A 20,730-nucleotide genomic window follows, 5' to 3' on the forward strand; every position below is an offset into this window, starting at 1 on the left:
CATCAATGTTTTTATATTTGAGGTTTGCCATTACATATAAACACCCATGGAAGACCACCAGAAACTATCCTGAATCCTATAAGGGACTCTTGGATCTAACAGATTCTGCAAGAATTCTTTCTGGTCCACTACTCCACAATGTTTCAGAACTAACCCTCGGACACATACCCTACTCAATACCACCCAGTAGAGTTTTTTTTCCTGGGAACAGAAGTAACTTCTGAAACTGTGACCTTACATGGATATCATTTATATCATGAAAACCTGACCTGTTGGTGGCCTTTGGGGACTGGAGTTAACCAGTCGTTGACTGAGCCACTGATTGAACCACACGTGCTGAAGCACGGATATCCTGAAAACCTAACCATATACTATATGACTATATCCTGAAACTGTATCCATATTTAAAAACTTCTAGGTGATCTTCATATATTTCGGCATGTATATGCCTCTCACAATAATTATTTAGATTTTTCTACCATCTAGCTAGCCTTTCAGGGGAGATACCCACTTCCTAAAAAAAAAAAAACATGTAAAATCTGGTCACCTCTATTAAGAAAATTCTGGAAATGAAAACAGGCAAAAATGAGTGAAACAAATAATCCAGGGTTCACCGTTCCCAAACCTCCTTTCTTTCTGGGCAAATATATCATGTCTCTCTTCAACACATTTAAACAGTTTTCCCAGAGCAACTGAAAAAAAATGCTACAGTATATAAAGTGATTGTAACTTCGGAGGAGATACAAAAAATTTAAATAGACAAAAATAGGAATTGGGAAATTCTTAATCATTGACTTTTTGTCTAAAAGAGAATTTCATTTTTCCACCGTTATCCCTTCACTTTACAGATATCATTTCTCCTCCCAGATGTGAACGCCGGGATTCTCTTTTCCAAAATCAATTCCTAAAACTTTAACAGGAAGCATTAATATCCTCGGGTAGACCAAAATAATTTCCTTCTTGTTCCAACCAACAAGCTACAGACTTCTCCCGATTCCCCAGGGAGTAGAAACATTTGAGTATTTATGTATTTCTCCGCTTATACTTCTAAAGGACTTTTTAAAAGTCACATATATACTGTACAAACATCGCCTGCATACGCCTGGCACTTAACTCGCCCCTCGTGTTAGGAACCCTCACAGGGTACGGCTTGGATGAGAATATTCTGTTCCTGGTGTCTTAAAAAGGGGTCTATGGAGAAGATGTATAATAGGGGGCTCAGCGGGCAGCTCTGTCTAACACCCGACTTTATGGGAAAAGATTCCCCCACCCAGCCATTAATGACCGGTCTTCCATAAACTACTTCATACAGCAGAGCCAGTTTCTCCACAAATGTATCTGGGAAACCATATATTTCCAGAGTTTTAAAAAGATAGACATGATCCACCCTATCGAAGGCTTTGGCCTGGTCAAGATTTAACAGGTACCCCGACAGACCTCCATTCCTGCCCATCTCAAACATCTCCCTGATGTTAACTAAATTATTAGCGATGTTCCTTCCCTTAATGGCACAGGATTGGGAACTTGTTATCACCTTCTCTGCAATGTTACTCATTCAATTTATAAGGATCGTCCCCAAGATTTTATAATCATTATTTAGTAAGGCAATTGGCCGCCAACTTTTTAAATATTTCGGATCCCCTTTCTTATATAATAAGGCCAAAGGTGATTCCCGCTGAGAGTGAGAGAGACCTATGCCTCTGAGAGAAGAATTATAAACATTAGCCAATTCTTCCACTAAAACCTCACTGAAAACGTTATCAGATTCAGCAGTGATTCCATCTGCCCCGGGGGTTTTATTACCTGAGAGGGTCTTAATTGCATTCCTCATTTGTTGTGCTTGGGGAGTCCAAGCCTATCACGTCATCCACAGAAACTGATGGATATTGATAGACTCCAGATAACTGCCCATTTCTACAGGATCAATGTTTCTACTTAGTAGTAACCGCTAAGGTAATGAAGGGGATAACTCCTCCCGCAGCCAGCCACCCCCACCCGCAAGGCCTAAACACCCACCATGGGCCAAATACCACCTTCACCCACCCCATGCAACCCACAATAAACCGAACACTAGTGTTTAATTCCTTCATTGCCTTAGCGGTTAGCCGCTCAGGTAATGAAGATGCCTGTAAATGTCTTTTTATTGCATCGGGTGAAAGCCGGGGGTCTCCGGAGCTGGTATTAATGCGGGGTCTCCGGAGCTTGTATTAATGCGGGGGTCTCCGGAGCTGGTATTAATGCGGGGGTCTCCGGAGCTGGTATTAATGCGAGGGTCTCCGGAGCTGGTATTAATGCGCGGGTCTCCGGAGCTTGTATTAATGTGGGGGTCTCCGGAGCTGGTATTAATGCGGTGGTCTCCGGAGCTGGTATTAATGCGGGGGTCTCCGGAGCTGATATTAATGTGTATCATCTCCGGAGACCTCCGGCTTCAATCTGATGCGCTATTTTGATTTTTGAAGCTCCCGCTCGGTGAGTTTGGATAGGAGCAAAAAGTCGCGGGAAAATGCCTTCCCCGTACGATTTGGCAACTCATCGAGGCTTTCTGAATAGCAAATCTGCAAATTGCGTGAGAACTGCGCAAAATCCTCGATGAGTTGGTTCCCGAAGCTACTAGAATAGGCCCCTAAGTGTAGGGTTATTTGTACAATAGTATGATCAGAATATTCTACAGCTGATAATCTGCAGCTGGCAGTATTTACATTGCTCCTAACATATAACCTGTCTATTCTGGTTTCTCTCTCCCCACAAACATATGTGTATCCTGTGGTATTTGTGTTATAAAGTCTATATACACCCCTAAAATCAGCCTTTTTCCCACAAATATCATTAGGAACACAATATCATATTCCAATACATCTCTACCACTGCCCCGGTCTAGATTCGAGGTCAAACAATTAAAATCACCCCCTAGAACGAGACATTTACAGGTAAACAAAAAAGGTTTAACCAAACAAATCCCTTCTTTGCTTTTTGGCTTGGTAGAGATACACATTAATTCATCTGTGCAAAAGAAAAATATGCTGCACCAGCCACAACTACCAATTAAATAAAATGATTAGTGTATATAATCTCAATAAATAAGTAAATTACAATACTAAGCAGAATATACTGAAATAAATTAAAATCAAAATCCCAAACGTTATTGGATAGAAAGTGTCGTATGAAAGTGTTAGGCCAGGTCCTCGCTGTGGAGGACGCTGCAGGGACAAGAGCCCTCCCCTCAATGGGGCCGGGCCGGCTGCGAGGGGGGGCCGCCGCGCGCCGAGTTTTTCTGGAACACCTGAAAATGGAGATGGCCACGGGCGACAGAGCGCTAGGCCACGCCCCCGGCGGTTCAGCCAATGAGGGCGAACCTGCCGGGTGACGTCATGGCCACGCCCCCCCTTGTCTTTCCCCCTGCAGACCGGAGAATTCAGCTGCACACGCCGCCAGCCTTGCAGGCGCGAGTGCAGTGCAGGCACTGGGGCTGCAACCTTAGTGCAGATTGATACTTAAGTCCAGAAGCCAGAGTCCAAAAGGGGGGTTCCTCGTCCCTCCAAAATAGAAACAGTGGTAGACAATGATGTCCTCCAGCCCGTAGACTCAGTTCATCAAAAATTGCATATGCGGAAGAAAGGAAGAGAAACGACAAAGTGATAATATAATAAAAAATTATTTCCACAGTGTTCTCTTCTGTATACTTAATGCCAGATCGTATCTTCAATAACCCTTGGTAAAGTGCTTCGGCATGAAATGCGTAGGTGCGTTCATGTAACCCATGTTTTTTGGAAGCTTGCAATAAACAGCTAATCTGCTTATTTTTGGAGTTTGCCTGGGGTTTCTTCATTGTCAGGTTTGCACGTCGCTGGCTGTGCTCTGTCTGGCACACTACTCTCTGGATTCTACTGTCTACAGACTGCACGCTGTGGATGTGCTGAGTGTTCCAGCATTGTACAGGTAATGAGCATCAGTGCCATGTAATTATTCCTGTCTTACTTGGACATTGTTCTTTATATTCCTTTGTACTTGGGTATATATATATATATATGTGTGTGTGTCATTATTTGTGGCATTATACTGTATGAACACTTCATCACCATCTGGACAGTTATTGGATTGATTTATCTTATTACAAGCCACATCTGATTCCTTAGAGCACTACAACACCACTTGTTATATTGCATATTTAATAAAAGACTGTAAATATAAAACTATATAAAATGAGTTACACTCACAGCCACCTAATTGTTGTTGCGCTTCCGAAATAGCTTAATCTGCCAGAGAGCCGTTCAAATCTCCCTTCTTCCTGACCTGCCTTCGGTCAGTGTTCGTGGGAGCTGCTCTGTCTGGGTTACTACGATCCTGCTGTCTCGCGTCTCCCGTTCCTCCCAGATGTAACTGGTGGGGATTACCTTCACCTTGTCTCTCCTTCCCCAGCTCGTGCACAGATGGGGGCGGTCTGACCGGTGTCGGATTCCTCCGGAGGGGTGCGCGTCAGCTTCGTTTACACCGGGCGTCAGAGCAGGGTAGGCAGATTGAGTTCGGAGCGCTTTCACAAAGGTATGGTGGCCTGTGAGGATCTATCCTATGCGTTTCGCTATCATGCTTCCTCAGGGCTTCCCTGTAATTCCCTGTCAAGCCTATAGCTTGAGCGATTCGTGGCCTTTGGGATTTTTATGACGTGCACGGTGGGGAGGCATAGCGGAGGAGGGGCGGAGGCGGGGCCATGACATCACGAGCCTGCTTCTCCCTCATTGGCTGAACCGCCCACGTGACCCGACCATCGCACGACAGAAACAAATTTTTTCGTCTTGCAAAAAATCTGCCGCGCAGTAGCGCGCTCTATGGCTGGCCTCATGGTGGTGCGGCCTTTTGTTAGAGGGGCGAGGGTGGGATGTGTCATTCTGAGAAGTTGTTGTTGACTTCCACATGTCTTATTTATGCTTCTTCTTGTCCACATATACACACCTGGTAACATTCCTTTCCTTCAGGGAAATAAACAACGTGTGTGTGTGTCACTGTGTGTGTATGGTGTGTGTCAGTGTGTGTGTGTGTGTGTGTCAGTGTGTGTGTATGTATGTGTGTGTCAGTGTGTGTGTGTGTGTGTGTGTGTGTGTATGTCAGTGTGGGTGTCAGTGTGTGTGTGTGTGTGTGTGTGTGTGTGTGTGTATCAGCGTGTGTGTGTGTCAGTGTATTAGTGTGTGTGTGTGTGTCAGTGTGTGTATGTGTGTGTGTGTGTGTGTCAGTGTGTGTATGTATGTGTCAGCGTGTGCGTGTCAGTGTGTGTGTGTGTGTGTGTCAGTGTGTGTGTGTGTGTGTGTCAGTGTATCAGTGTGTGTGTGTGTGTGTGTCAGTGTGTGTGTGTCAGTGTGTGTGTGTCAGTGTGTGTATATGTGTGTGTGTGTGTCAGTGTGTGTATGTATGTGTCAGCGTGTGCGTGTCAGTGTGTGTGTGTGTGTGTGTGTCAGTGTGTGTGTGTGTGTGTGTGTCAGTGTATCAGTGTGTGTGTGTGTGTGTCAGTGTGTGTGTGTGTGTGTCAGTGTGTGTGTGCCCCTAATTCCCCCTTGTCCCCCAGCGCTCTGCGGACCTGAATATAATGCAGAAGCAGGCTACTCCAGGGGAATTTACAGCTGTGCACTTAGAAGCTACAAACAGCTGTCTGGCTCCAGGAACATTTTACATTGTAACATTTTTTTGCCGCTCTTTACTGTACAACATCCATAATGTCACGTTCTGCACAGCGGAAAAAGCTTTCTTTTAAGGGAGCTGTGCTGCACCTGTGTAAATAAGCGGAAAGCTTGTAGCTGGTTTCTCCCAGATCACGAGGAGGCGGATTCTGAGTAACATGCAGACTCTATGTTAGGGGCGGTCAATTCCAGTCCTCAAGGGCCACCAACAGGGCAGGTTTGCAGGATATCCCTGCTTCAGCACAGGTGGCTCTTCGACAGAGTCACTGATTGAGCCACCTGCGCTGACGCAGGGATGTCCTGCAAACCTGGCCTGTTGGTGGCCCTTGAGGACTGGAGTTCCCCTCCTCCCATCCCCCATCACTATATTCAGAACATTTGTCTCTTATTTAGGGCTGACAGTGTACATAGAATTGTGCACGCACAAGTCCCGGGACTGCGGAGCTTACAATCTAATCTTGGTGTCCGAGTCCCACTGAGATAAAGTGAATTTGTTCCTCCATCTTCTCCTTGATTGTTTTCTATTCCAGCAAACTGACCCAGGGGCCCAAACACCGTGAAACCGCCGGCAAATACCCCGGGTTTATAGCAGCCTTTTATAGGCAAGATTCTGTCTCCTTCAGCTACTTCTGCCATCCGTTCTGGAGGGCAACAACCTCTTAATAAAGGGCTAATAAATACTCCCGGGACGTCCCGCGCCCCGCACAGGACGTTCCCTTCAGACGAGCAGAGAGTAGCGCGCCTTGTCTGCTGGACACCTTTTCCCTGTAATAATTGTACGAGAAGAACCACGCTCACCTTTAGAACTGTGGAAACAGGCAAGAAGACGGGATTCTCCCCAAAACACGACCCTCCCCGTGTATATGTGTCCATGGACTCAGCCTTATTTGGGGGGGGGAGGGGGGAGGAGAGAGAGGGTGTAGCACACTTGTCAAAAAACAAAAAGACAAGGCGCACAACGCACATAGTGTAATACGGTTAAAATAGTGACTTTATGGTTAAAAGTAAATATATCTGCGTACATCAAGTATGAATCAACAAGCAGTTGGTATATTGGTTTACCACACCAGAAGATGACACTGTGCAGCACCCTCGGATGGATCTCAGCATGCAGAGGATCAGGAAGCGTCTTATCTGTCCCTTTGCAGCATCCTCCGTTTGGGGGTAGTGTGGGTAAGTCTCTTGTAAAGAAAGCCCCACAGCACACAGCTCTCTGGATGGTAATGGAGCCGCAAGATTCAGCGTCCGTAGATCTCTGTACCGTTTGCCGCCACTTCCTCACTGTGCGCTCGGCGATGACGTCACGAGTCGCTCCGCAGCTTCCGCGATGCTTCTCGTGGAACGCACAGCGTGCGTGTCAGTTCAGCAGTGCTTGGCAGCGGGAAGGGATACTTGGCAGGCGGCTAATAAACAGTGTCCACGATCACTCAGGATGGGGGGAGAAGAGCATAGACACCTCTCTTCCAACGCGTTTCGTAACACTAGGTTACTTCTTCAGGGAATTGTATGCAATCGTAGCACACTTGTATAGTTAAGGCACCAGTCTATTTTTTCTCTCTGCAGAAGAAGTCTTCCCCTCTTCCTCCTGTTCTCCTGTGGTGGGTGCCTGAGGATGGAGGAGATATTCCATTTTGGGAATATGGAGCTATTGATATACCTATTTTATTAGTCCATCCTCTGTATCTGTTTGTATCATTATATGGGTTTTTTTTGCATTAAAGAGATATTTTTGCTAAAGCAAATGTTCTTGTTTTGAATGCTGGGAACTAAGTTTAGATATTGGATAGTTCTAGGGGTAGCATTCTATTGCAGGTACCCCTAAGGCATCTAATTATTGAATATTGCTCCATTTACAGTCCCTGCCCTGGAATGTGACTCCAGGGTGCCTCTGTCCGATCCCACCAGGCCCTAATGCTGAGACATTCTCATTTACATAGGACGTGTATAATTTAAGGAATAGGATTTTCTAGTAATGTCAACCAATGTGTATTAGAGGAACAATCCGTGCAGTATCCTACATGTGTGTTTTAAATAAATCCGTTCTGTAGTATTAGATAATACGTGCTACCTATTCTTTATTTTAAAATTCAACTCTTAATTACATTTTTAATGAGTTTTAACACCCTGAGCATCCTTTGATTTCTATAGCAGGTTTAACCCACCTCCCCAGCAGTGCAAGATCTTTGCAACACTTTCCTGTTTGTGATCATTTGTTGCCAATATTCCCCGCAGTTGGAGCTGCAAACTGTAACAGATAATGTTAGCTTAGTAATATAAGAATACATTGTAGCTGCTGAGTTACACTGACTGAAGGATTGATTTGAAACTGAAATGCAGCCATTTAGTGAACCCTGGGAAGCAGGATTGTGCTGACCCCCGGAGATTGATCGGCATGCTTAGGTAATTAGTTTTCAATAAACATAATCAAATGTTGCATATATTAAAACAAACATTTACAAAAAATGTAAGCTGCTTGGATTGCCTGTTTAAACGTACAATAATGTACTGTACAGTCATTTAAAGAGGCAAAACCACTGAGCCACTGATTGAGCCACCAGGGAAATCCCTAATACCGTTGGTGGCCCTTGAGGACTGGAGTTGGCCGCCCTGTTCTAGACTCTGTGTGAGAGGACTAGACATACCCAGGCAGGGGTATTAAGGGACATACACATAACTCACAGAGTCACACGCTGTATTCACACTGCTCCTCACTGAGTTCTCTGCTGCGGCGCCAGGTGACACACCTGCGCCCGGTGCTGGCATCAACGCGGTGTCCTTACGTGCAAAGAGTATCCTGTATACACGAGCGGGATCTTTTCTTCCTCTTCGGTGCGTGTCAGGTTTCCGCCATTTCTTTCAATAAACTCATTCTTTGCGTCGGACAAAAGAGAATTAATCAACAATAAGGTTTTGTGGACGAGCCTCAGAAAATAAGCTTTTTCCCGACTTCCTCCAAAGGTTTTCAGAACAATTCATGTAGAAAAGACACCACCTTATTATTATGCTGCAAGCGGAACATTTCGAGACTGGTCTGGTTTAGCAGAATACACCAAGAATATATATATATACGTACGTACATAGATACATACATACGCACACACATACATCCATACATACACACACACACACAAACATACATACATACATACATACACACATACATACATCCATACATACATACACACACACACAAACATACATACACACACACACACACACATACATCCATACATACATACACACACACAAACATACATACACACACACACACAAACATACATACACACATACATACATCCATACATACATACAGTACACACACACAAACATACATACATACATACATACACACATACATACATACATACACACATACATACATCCATACATACATACACACACACAAACATACATACATACATACATACATACACACATACATATATACAAGTAGTCACAGCACTTGGCTTCTTTCAAGTGATTGAATCAACATGGAAAAAATGTACTTAGTTCTGTGAAATATTCAGGTTGTTTATTACTTCTAAATAGAGACTCTACAGGATATTGACGTAGGGGTGTACTGTAAATAAGTCAATAGGAAAATACACCGCGCTTGTATACAATTTACAAATAGAATAGTAAAGTTTTAGGCTGCGCTTATAGTGCCTTGCAACGGCGCCGCCGCGTCGCGCCAAAACAAATACATTGAATCCGTCGCATGCGCTTATAGTAAGCGGGACGGCGACGGAACGACGGAGCTACAAAAAATTTGGAAGCCATTGAAATGTGATTTTGGGAGAGACAGTCGCCACATGAGACTGTCTCTACACCAATCACAGAGCGCATACTGCACTCTGCCCGCCCCCTTCGTGACATCACAGGCCTTGTCACCAGCGACGTCGCTCAAAACTAAAGTGCAACTTTCGCCGGTGGTGACGTCGGCACTATAACGTGGCCTTAGGCTTCGGCCTGAGTGGTCGCAGGTGCACACGGGCCGGAGCGCCTGGCGGCGCATGCACGCGTTTCAGCCGTGACCTGTGGTCTGTGGCTGCGCTTGCAGTGGAGAGCAGGAGATCCGGTGGGGGGGAGGGGGGTGTGGTGGGGGCGCGGCCATGGCGTGGCACCTTTCATCATTGTGCCCAGTATCGGGCCTAATGGGAAATCTTCCACTCCTCGTGTTGTAGGGGAACTGCACCCACGATAATGGAGTGGAAATCCTTGTACAAACACTGTGCCCGTACGATGCCGGTCTCACACCCGGCAGTGCACCTTATAGTAATATTATTCCTATAACCGTCTGTTTGCAAAGCGCCTCCTTATCACCGCAGCGCAGTCCGTGGGGACACAGAGCGACTTCAGTTACATAAACGGCATAATATACCAGATAAGCACCAACACGCGGAGGCAGACAGGGGGGGTAATACTATGTGCAGGTCCCCGGAGGCAGACAGGGGGGGGTAATACTATGTGCAGGTCCCCGGAGGCAGACAGGGGGGGGTAATACTATGTGCAGGTCCCCGGAGGCAGACAGGGGGGGTAATACTATGTGCAGGTCCCCGGAGGCAGACAGGGGGGGGTAATACTATGTGCAGGTCCCCGGAGGCAGACAGGGGGGGGTAATACTATGTGCAGGTCCCCGGAGGCAGACAGGGGGGGTAATACTATGTGCAGGTCCCCGGAGGCAGACAGGGGGGGTAATACTATGTGCAGGTCCCCGGAGGCAGACAGGGGGGGTAATACTATGTGCAGGTCCCCGGAGGCAGACAGGGGGGGGTAATACTATGTGCAGGTCCCCGGAGGCAGACAGGGGGGGGTAATACTATGTGCAGGTCCCCGGAGGCAGACAGGGGGGGGTAATACTATGTGCAGGTCCCCGGAGGCAGACAGGGGGGGGTAATACTATGTGCAGGTCCCCGGAGGCAGACAGGGGGGGGTAATACTATGTGCAGGTCCCAATAAATACGGCAGATGCCTTTTCTGTTTGCAGTGAAGCCCACAAAAAAAATAAAAAAATTAGACGTTTCAAGCCAGGGGGGCTCATCTCCAGTCCTCAAGACCCCCCAAACAGATCAGGTTTTTTTTTAGGATGTCCGTGCTTCAGGACAGTTGGCTCAATCAGTCTTCAACTGAGCCACTGATTGAGCCACCTGTGCTGAAGCAGGGATATCCTGAAAACCTGACCTGTTGGTGGGTCTTGAGGACTATTTAAGCCATATTCACCCCATGAAACACAGTACTACCATTAGGTCACTTAGGAGGGGCTGCGCCTTTAACTTATACAAGCCCCCCTCCCCTCTCTCTCTCTCTCTCTCTCTCTCTCTCTCTCTCTCTCTCTCTCTCTCTCTCGCTGTGCCAAACCTGAATCATATTCTGCATTTCACATCTGGATTTAACTACAGCAGGCAGGCCTCACATAGCACTGAGTCAGTGAGCTGAAGCCTTTGTGCTGTGTCCTGCGAGAACTGCCCTGGGACAGGGGGTGTGGGAGACTGGGAGGTGCAGAGCGGAGAACCCATTCAGGACAAGAGGTGAACATTCTCACCCATGTAATAACAACTTCTTTCTGACATTTTTAACGGCAGATTGATCTATTTTAAAACGGGGCGTGAACAGGATTTGCGCAGAGTCTCACTAACAGTGAATCACGGTCATTTGAGAATGGTGAAAAATGCCAACCCCCGAATATCTGACCCGCGGGGGCTACTTTTAACGCCGACTTCGGTACAAACGTACATCATATTTCCTTGTGAGTTTCGCCAAAAAGTAGAAAGTTTTACGCGTTAAAAATAAATAAATCTAGAAACGCACTTTTTTCTTTGGTCTTGTAACCAGACAACCGTTTTCAGCACTCACCCTGCGGTTCCCAGAGGAAATGACGCGGCAGCTATTCCAGTGATGCAGTGATCATGGTTGTGTTACAGAGAAACTGCGATGATCAGCATGAGAAAAGCAACAAAAAAATATACAGAAACCCTGCACGGAAGAAGCTGTTTTATAGCATTTTTTAAATCCTTAGGGACAGAATCTTCTATTCCCAGAACTCCCCCCAAACAGAAGAATGAGCGGTGGGGAGGTGGTCTCATGGTGGGGTGGAGGTCTCATGGCGGGGAGGTGGTCTTGTGGTCTCATGGTGGGGAGGAGGTCTCATGGCGGGGAGGTGGTCTCATGGTCTCATGGCGGGAGGTGGTCTCATGGCGTGGAGGTGGTCTCATGGCGGGGAGGTGGTCTCGTGGTCTCATGGTGGGGAGGAGGTCTCATGGCGGGGAGGTGGTCTCGTGGTCTCATGGCGGGAGGTGGTCTCATGGCGGGGAGGTGGTCTCATGGCCGGGAGGTGGTCTCATGGCGGGGAGGTGGTCTCATGGCAGGGAGGAGGTCTCGTGGTCTCATGGTGGGGAGGTGGTCTCGTGGCGGGGAGGTGGTCTCGTGGCGGGGAGGTGGTCTCATGGCGGGGAGGTGGTCTCATGGCGGGGAGGTGGTCACATGGCGGGGAGGTGGTCTCATGGTGGGGAGGTGGTCTCATGGCGGGGCGGTGGTCTCATTGCTGAGCAGTGAAGTCAGAGACTCACATCTGTCCGCATATCACTGACTAAATGGCATGCCAAGGAATCCGGCTTCTGCACAAACCCTCACATAAGACACAGTTAATACTGTATACAGTACTTACAGTTGTATTGTATTTTTATGGATATAGTGTCGGACAGTGTACTCAGCACTTTGCATAGATAACATACTGTTGTATCTTTCTTAGGGCAAGGTTATGGGGTCAGTGCATTCGCTCCAGGGCATGTGGTCCTTTCCATACACCATTCTAGGAAAGCATGGATACTGGTACTTGTAGGATACTGCTTTGGCTGTTGCATGGATATTGGTACTTGTAGGATACTGCTTTGGCCGTTGCATGGATATTGGTACTTGTAGGATACTGCTTTGGCCGTTGCATGGATATTGGTACTTGTAGGATACTGCTTTGGCCGTTGCATGGATACTGGTACTTGTAGGATACTGCTTTGGCCGTTGCATGGATACTGGTACTTGTAGGATACTGCTTTGGCCATTGCATGGATACTGGTACTTGTAGGATACCGCTTTGGCTGTAGCATGGATACTGGTACTTGTAGGATACTGCTTTGGCCGTTGCATGGATACTGGTACTTGTAGGATACTGCTTTGGCCGTTGCATGGATACTGGTACTTGTAGGATACTGCTTTGGCTGTAGCATGGATACTGGTACTTGTAGGATACTGCTTTGGCCGTTGCATGGAAAGCTGTAGGAGGGGATTTAGCTTCCCAGATGTCTGACAATCCGCAGCGGGCTGGAGCGCAATATATCTCACATCCTGTGCGGTCACATGATGTCACACATTTTGGGAAGGTGCAGGAATGTTTTTCCTACCTCTAGCAACCGCCCCAAAGATGCAGTGATCAGGGTGGCGTTATGAAGCATTGCTACTTAGTAACATGTATGGCCAGGGGAGCAGCGCAGCAGGAATACCATTGTCTTTGAAGTGGGTGAGACCAGTTTGAAACCTCTCAGTTCGCTGTGACCTTGGGCAAGTCCCCTTACTCCTCTGTGTCTCATATGTTAGATTGTACGCTCTGTGGGGCAGACTGACTGTGCCAGTAACAAAATCTTAATACATCATTACATGAGAAAAAATACATGATTATACAGTATATGTTGCAGTCATCTAAAATGCCCCCCGCCACCGGCCAGGAGCCCCCAATGAATGAGCGCAGGGGGCTGACAGCTTGTTCAGCGTGGGGGGAGCATTTCTCCCAGCAGAGGAAGGGACTGTGCAGAGGTCCCAGAAATCACAACCTACTTCCTGTCTGACCAAAGTTCTGGCTTCGGACGGGCAGCCACTGGGCACTCACCCCTAATGCTGGCCCTTCAGCCCCAATAATACCCTTCCTGCTATTTCATTCTTTTAGAGGCTGCTGTATCATATAAGGTAGTACTACTGGGTTGCACGGTCCCTCAGGCACTGCAGGAGTTACACCTCCAGCTTTTGCCGTGGTGGAATTTTGCACTTCTCTGTTTTATTATCTCAGATTCTGGCTCTCTCGCTTGTTATGTTGGGACCGCTTGTCACGCGGCCAGGAGACAATGTGTTCCCTATAGAGATGACACTGGCCGGGTGAGTGACAAGTGTTCTGCTGATGTGGCAATCCCAGCTCACGTCCGTTCCACATGTTCAACACTGCGCAGAAAGTTCTCAGAAGAGAACTCTTTGAAGGATTAACTATCAATGCAGCGCGCATAGTACAAAACTCTTAGCTCACTCTTATCTCAAGTGAAATCTTAACTCTTACTGTATCGCAACTCGGATCTCAACTGAAATCTCAACTCTTATCTCAACGGAAATCTCAACGGAAATCTCAACGCTTATCTAAACTCGGATCTCAACTGAAATCTCAACTCTTATCTCAACTCTTATCTCAACTCTTATCTCAACTCTTATCTCAACTCTTAGCTCAACTGAAATCTCAACTCTTATCTCAACTCGGATCTCAACTGAAATCTCAACTCTTAGCTCAACTGAAATCTCAACTCTTATCTCAACTCGGATCTCAACTGAAATCTCAACTCTTATCACAACTCTTATCTCAACTCTTAGCTCAACTGAAATCTCAACTCTTATCACAACTCTTATCTCAACTCTTAGCTCAACTGAAATCTCAACTCTTATCTCAACTCGGATCTCAACTGAAATCTCAACTCTTAGCTCAACTGAAATCTCAACTCTTATCTCAACTCGGATCTCAACTGAAATCTCAACTCGGATCTCAACTGAAATCTCAACTCTTATCACAACTCTTATCTCAACTCGGATCTCAACTGAAATCTTAACTTTTATCTTAACTCGGATCGCGACGCTTATCTCAACTGAAATCTGAACTCATCTCAACTCCAAAACATTGTGACGTTCATCATGTTTGGCGAAACAAAAGCTCATTTTCCGCATCAAACTATCAGAAAGGCCCAGCATTTAATATATTTTATTTAAAGGCTCTGAGTCATTATATTTTCTTGATATCTCATATGTGATGATTGGATCTTTAGAGACGGGGGACCTGGCAGAGATTCCTTTCCACTGAAGCGTTTTCAAAAAGTTCGCAAATTCGCAAGACGTTCCCTCAAACTTTTTCGGCCCAAACGTTCGGAAACTGCTGCAGGAACTTGCCTAAGTTCTAACAAAATTGGGGGATTTCCCCAGCGCATTTATATTCGGACGTAACAGAGCTTTCTCCTCCACAAAACAAAATATATATTTCAGGCTATGGAACAGAGATTGTATTTTAATGGGAGAACGGCTAGTGAATTATAACCCTTTGAGCGCTGGAGAGGCCGCAGTACCCGAGTACGCCACGCCCCTCCGGCACAGTGTGGTCATGTGACCCCGGTGGCCATTTTGTCAGGAAATGGAAGAAGACTCTTCGTCTGTTTCCTCAGTGGGCAGGTCACGTCTGGCACTGCGTGGGTCACTCAGGACATGACCGAAGCGGAACAAAAATCCCTCCTTTGTCACGACGTCGCGGGCCTCCCAGTCACGATAACGTAGTGCAGGAGCGGCCAACTCCAGTCCTCAAGGACCACCAACAAGTCGGGCTTTAAGGATATACCTGCTTCAGCACAGGTGGCTCAATCAGCGGCTCAGTCAGCAACTGGCCAACTCCAGTCCTCAAGGGTCACGAAGAGGTCAGGTTTTTAGGATATCCCTGCTTCAGCACAGGTGGCTCAATCAGTGGCTCAGTCTTTGACTGAGCCACTGATTGAGCCACCTGTGCTGAAGCAGGGATATCCTGAAAACCTGACTTCTTTGTGGCCCTTGAGCACTGGTGTTGGCCACCCTTGGTTTCTACAAACCGTGTATCCCTCCCTAGCACAAAGTCCTGCTCCCCTACCCAGTGACCTTTCTGTTATATAAGTAGAACACTGTTATTGTCTGTCCCCGCTGCTGCACACATTTCCCCTCCCACAGTTTCATCCACGGATGACGCTGGCTCTTTTGATTCAGAAAGAACTGTTTGGAGGTAGCATCTCACATTCCAGCAGAAAGTCCCAGCTGCGAATCCCTCCCACGTCGGGGAGAGAAACAGCTTCCCAAGTTTGCAGGACCCCTGCCAGAGACAGTAACAAAGTCCAAAAAGTTACACACATATATATATATATATATATATATATATATATATGCAAATACAACTGTATGCTCATCTGCTTGTCTTAGGCAGGTCTGCAACCCCGCCTTTCCCCATTATCACCCAGCATACAGCACTTCCACTGCAGGAAGGGATTCTGGGAAATGACATGCAACATATATATATATATATATATATATATACACACACACACCTTAAGAAGATCCCTCTGTGGGATTGAAACGTCAGTTTCTGTGTGCCGTCTCTTCCTTGACGCTCTTCCGGGTGGGAACATATTGTGTGTGTATATACTGTATATATATCTCATCCCCAGTCCCTGTCTCCCCAATGCTGGATGAAGCCCCCCCAATGATCTCCCGGGTACTGTGGTTTCCGCCCCTCTTCTCCATGTTGCTTTCTCCCATCTTACTTTTCGTCGTCATCTTGGTCTTTTGATATCCCTTGTTATCCGGTACCAATCCCTGGCCAAGGAAGGTGCTTTATTTCTGGGAAAGTACATATACAGTATGTAGGAATGGTGATAAATTCCCAAATGTACAATACATTCCTATACAGTATATATAATACCCTAAGCTGAAGGTTTCATGTTTCAGCCAATATGATTGAGACAGACAGAAGGTTTTACCCCTTCCTATTACCTGTCTGCATAAGGCTGTTAATTTTATTTAGGTCATAATTGGGTGTTTTAGCTGTTAAAGGTGTCTTGATATGAGTGAAGAGCTTTTATTATTTTGAGCACCAGTAATGCTTTTTATTTGTTTGTTTAATAGTATTTTCCCGTGCGTGTTTCAGCATTTTTATATTTCTATATTTTATGTCCCTTAGTCTGCATCACTTTGGGGCTCTTACAGGGGTCGGCAGAGACGCAGGTTAACTTGTGTGTGTATTTGTAACTTGCGTGTGTATTTGTATCTTGTGCGTGTTTTTGTAGCTTGCGTGTGTTTTTCTATCTTGTGCGTGTTTTTGTAGCTTGTGCGTGTTTTTGTAGCTTGTGTGTGTATTTGTAACTTGCGTGTGTTTTTGTATCTTGCGTGTGTTTTTGTGTCTTGCGTGTGATTTTGTGTCTTGATTGTGTTTTTGTATCTTTTGTGTATTTTTGTAACGTGCGTGTGTATTTGTAACTTGTGTGTTTTTGTATCTTGTGAGTTTTTGTATCTTGAGTGTGTAACTTGTGTGTGTGTTTGCTTCTTGTGTGTGTTTTTGTGTCTTGCATGTGTTTTTTATCTTTTGTGTATTTTTGTAACTTGCATGTGTATTTGTAACTTGTGTGTTTTTGTAACTTGTGTGTTTTTGTATCTTGTGAGTTTTTGTATCTTGAGTGTGTATGTGTAACTTGTGTGTGTATTTGCGTCTTGCGTGTGTTTTTGTATCTTTTGTGTATTTTTGTAACTTGCATGTGTATTTGTAACTTGAGTGTTTTTGTATCTTTAGTATATTTTTGTAACTTGCGTGTGTATGTGTAACTTGTGTGTGTATTTGTATCTTGTGTGTGTTTTGTGTCTTGCGTGTGTTTTTGTAACGTGTGTGTTTTGTATCTGCCTTTCCGCTGCTGCGTTAGAAACGATCCCACACAGTCACGTTTGTGGCTGAGTTTCAAGGGACAAAGTTCAGGAGATTCCGCATTATCGGGAATTGTGAAGTCTGCCTGAGCATACAAAGGCTTTCTTGGAACAAAATGGCAAAGTTCAACTTTTATGGGCTGAAGTCCCACCTTTTCTAAGGTTGTCTACTGTATGTAGGGTGGCAGTTGCCTCTGGCTCCCACGGCATACCACAGGCACCAAAGGGGTTACAATTCAAGTTAAACTATACTACTTACCCCCCAGTGGCTAGCAAAGCTCTGACATGCAGAGACAAACAAGGGGTTAACTTCTACTACGACCTCCCGAGGGTCCTAATTACCCTTCCGGGGCAACTACACAAAACACCCCCCTCCCTTACTCATCCCTCAACAGACAAAACCCCCTCCCCCTTGTAGAGTAATACACCAAATGTGGCTAATAGCGCTTTGTGGCCATTAGAATTACAAAACAATTAATTGAACATCCAACAATCAAATATTAACATGAATAATATACTATATAAGCATCATTTAAAAAAGCATTGTAAACATTACCACATTGATTGTCACTGTGGTTACCTATGGTGGAATGGGACTATTAGACACTTGTCCGGCGTTATTTCGGCACAAGGTAGGTGATTAGCGCTAGGATGAGGGTCAAAGCTTTGAGTTCTGTTAAGCTTAGGGTTATTAGGTAAGGGGTAACAGGTTAAGGTTTTTAGGGTAAGGGGTTAACGGGTAAGGTTTTTAGGATAAGTACTTAGGATATGGGGCTAACACGTAAGGTTTTTAGGATAAGAAGGCAATAGGGTTAAGGTTTTTAGGGTAAGGGGTTAAGGTTAATAGGGTTAGGGTAAGGGGTTAGAATACACATTACCTGTGGCAGCCAAATCTCCCGGCAGTGGAGCAGCAGCATTATGAACTGCTGTGACAAAACGTCCATGTCCAAATGTTCTAGACCACTCAACGGGAGCCTAGAACGCCACATTGGCACTTAATGGCAGCCAGTAATAAAACATTGACACACCCTATTCATGAGCAAGGTCATCCCCATCTTTAGGGCCCGTTGACCCCCGGAGACAATCCAACAAAAAGGGCCGATATCCATCCATACAAAACCCATAACAATTTATTAAGCCAAAGCATGATGGCCAATAAATACAAAAATGTAAAGAAACTTTACATTAATCGAAAGCTCGAAAGACAAAAAAGAATAAAAAAATATAAATCCCCCAAATATCAATCCAGGCCCATTGGCTTATTTGCAGTCCAAAGGCCAAGTTGTCTATTTCTAATCGAGCCCCGTCCATGGGTCTGCGGTGGGGGGATCCTCAACTTATCCGATGAAGGATCATGAGAGCGATATAATAACACGCAGTGCGATATAATAACATGCAGTGCGATATAATAACATGCAGTGCGATATAATAACATGCAGTGCGATATAATAACACGCAGAGCGATATAATAACATGCAGTGCGATATAATAACATGCAGTGTGATATAATAACATGCAGTGCGATATAATAACATGCAGTGCGATATAATAACACGCAGAGCGATATAATAACATGCAGTGCGATATAATAACATGCAGTGCGATATAATAACATGCAGTGCGATATAATAACATGCAGTGCGATATAATAACATGCAGTGCGATATAATAACACACAGAGCGATATAATAACACGCAGAGCGATATAATAACATGCAGTGCGATATAATAACATGCAGAGCTACAACACACAGAGCGATATAATAACATGCAGAGCGATATAATAACATGCAGTGCGATATAATAACATGCAGTGCGATATAATAACATGCAGTGCGATATAATAACATGCAGTGCGATATAATAACATGCAGTGCGATATAATAACATTCAGTGCGATATAATAACATTAAGTGCGATATAATAACATGCAGTGCGATATAATAACATGCAGTGCGATATAATAACATGCAGAGCTACAACACGCAGAGCGATATAATAACATGCAGTGCGATAAAATAACATGCAGAGCTACAACACGCAGAGCGATATAATAACATGCAGTGCGATATAATAACATGCAGAGCTACAACACGCAGAGCTACAACATGCAGAGAGATATAATAACATGCAGGGAGATATAATAACACGCAGAGCGATATAATAACATGCAGTGCGATATAATAACACACAGAGCTACAACGCACAGAGCAATATAATAACACGCAGGAAGATATAATAACACGTAGAGATATAATAACATGCAGAGCGATATAATAACACGCAGAGCGATATAATAACACGCAGAGCGATATAATAACATGCAGAGCGATATAATAACATGCAGTGCGATATAATAACACACAGAGCTACAACACACAGAGCGATATAATAACATGCAGTGCGATATAATAACACACAGAGCTACAACGCACAGAGCAATATAATAACACGCAGGGAGATATAATAACACGTAGAGATATAATAACATGCAGAGCGATATAATAACACGCAGAGAGATATAATAACACGCAGAGCGATATAATAACACGCAGAGAGATATAATAACATGCAGAGATATAATAACACGCAGAGAGATATAATAACACGCAGAGATATAATAACACGCAGAGAGATATAATAACACTCAGAGATATAATAACACGCAGAGAGATATAATAACACGCAGAGATATATAATAAAACGCAGAGAGATATAATAACACGCAGAGAGATATAACACGCAGAGATATATAATAACACGCAGAGATATAATAACACTCAGAGACATAATAACACGCAGAGATATAATAACACGCAGAGAGATATAATAACACGCAGAGATATAATAACACGCAGAGATATAATAACACGCAGAGATATAATAACAGACAGAGATATATAATAACACGCAGAGAGATATAATAACAAGCAGAGATATAATAACACACAGAGACATAATAACACGCAGAGATATAATAACACGCAGAGAGATATAATAACACGCAGAGATATAATAACACGCAGAGATATAATAACACGCAGAGATATAATAACACGCAGAGATATAATAACACACAGAGATATATAATAACACGCAGAGATATAATAACACGCAGAGATATAATAACTGAGATATAAAAACATGCAGAGATATAATAACCTTCAGAGATATATAATAACATGCAGAGATATATAATATAATACGCAGAGCAATATAAGAACACGCAGAGAGATGTAATAACACGCAGAGAGATATAATAACATTCAGAACGATATAATAACATTCAGAGAGATATAATAACACGCAGATATATAATAACATTCAGAACGATATAATAACA

The 20,730-nt window shown here is 44.7% G+C and overlaps 1 long non-coding RNA gene across 1 annotated transcript; it reads right to left on the reverse strand.

Annotated features, from left to right (window-relative positions):
- Nucleotides 1-15,534: 15,534 nt before the first annotated feature.
- On the reverse strand, nt 15,535-18,851 carry LOC142496463 (uncharacterized). The gene is made up of 3 exons (XR_012801994.1): nt 18,266-18,851; nt 16,238-16,313; nt 15,535-15,789 (listed from the first exon to the last, which is right to left on the reverse strand). It is a non-coding gene; the product is annotated as an uncharacterized LOC142496463 (long non-coding RNA).
- Between the last annotated feature and the right edge of the window lie 1,879 nt (nt 18,852-20,730).

Source organism: Ascaphus truei, chromosome 6 (genome assembly GCF_040206685.1).
Source record: "Ascaphus truei isolate aAscTru1 chromosome 6, aAscTru1.hap1, whole genome shotgun sequence".
NCBI lineage: Eukaryota > Metazoa > Chordata > Amphibia > Anura > Ascaphidae > Ascaphus > Ascaphus truei.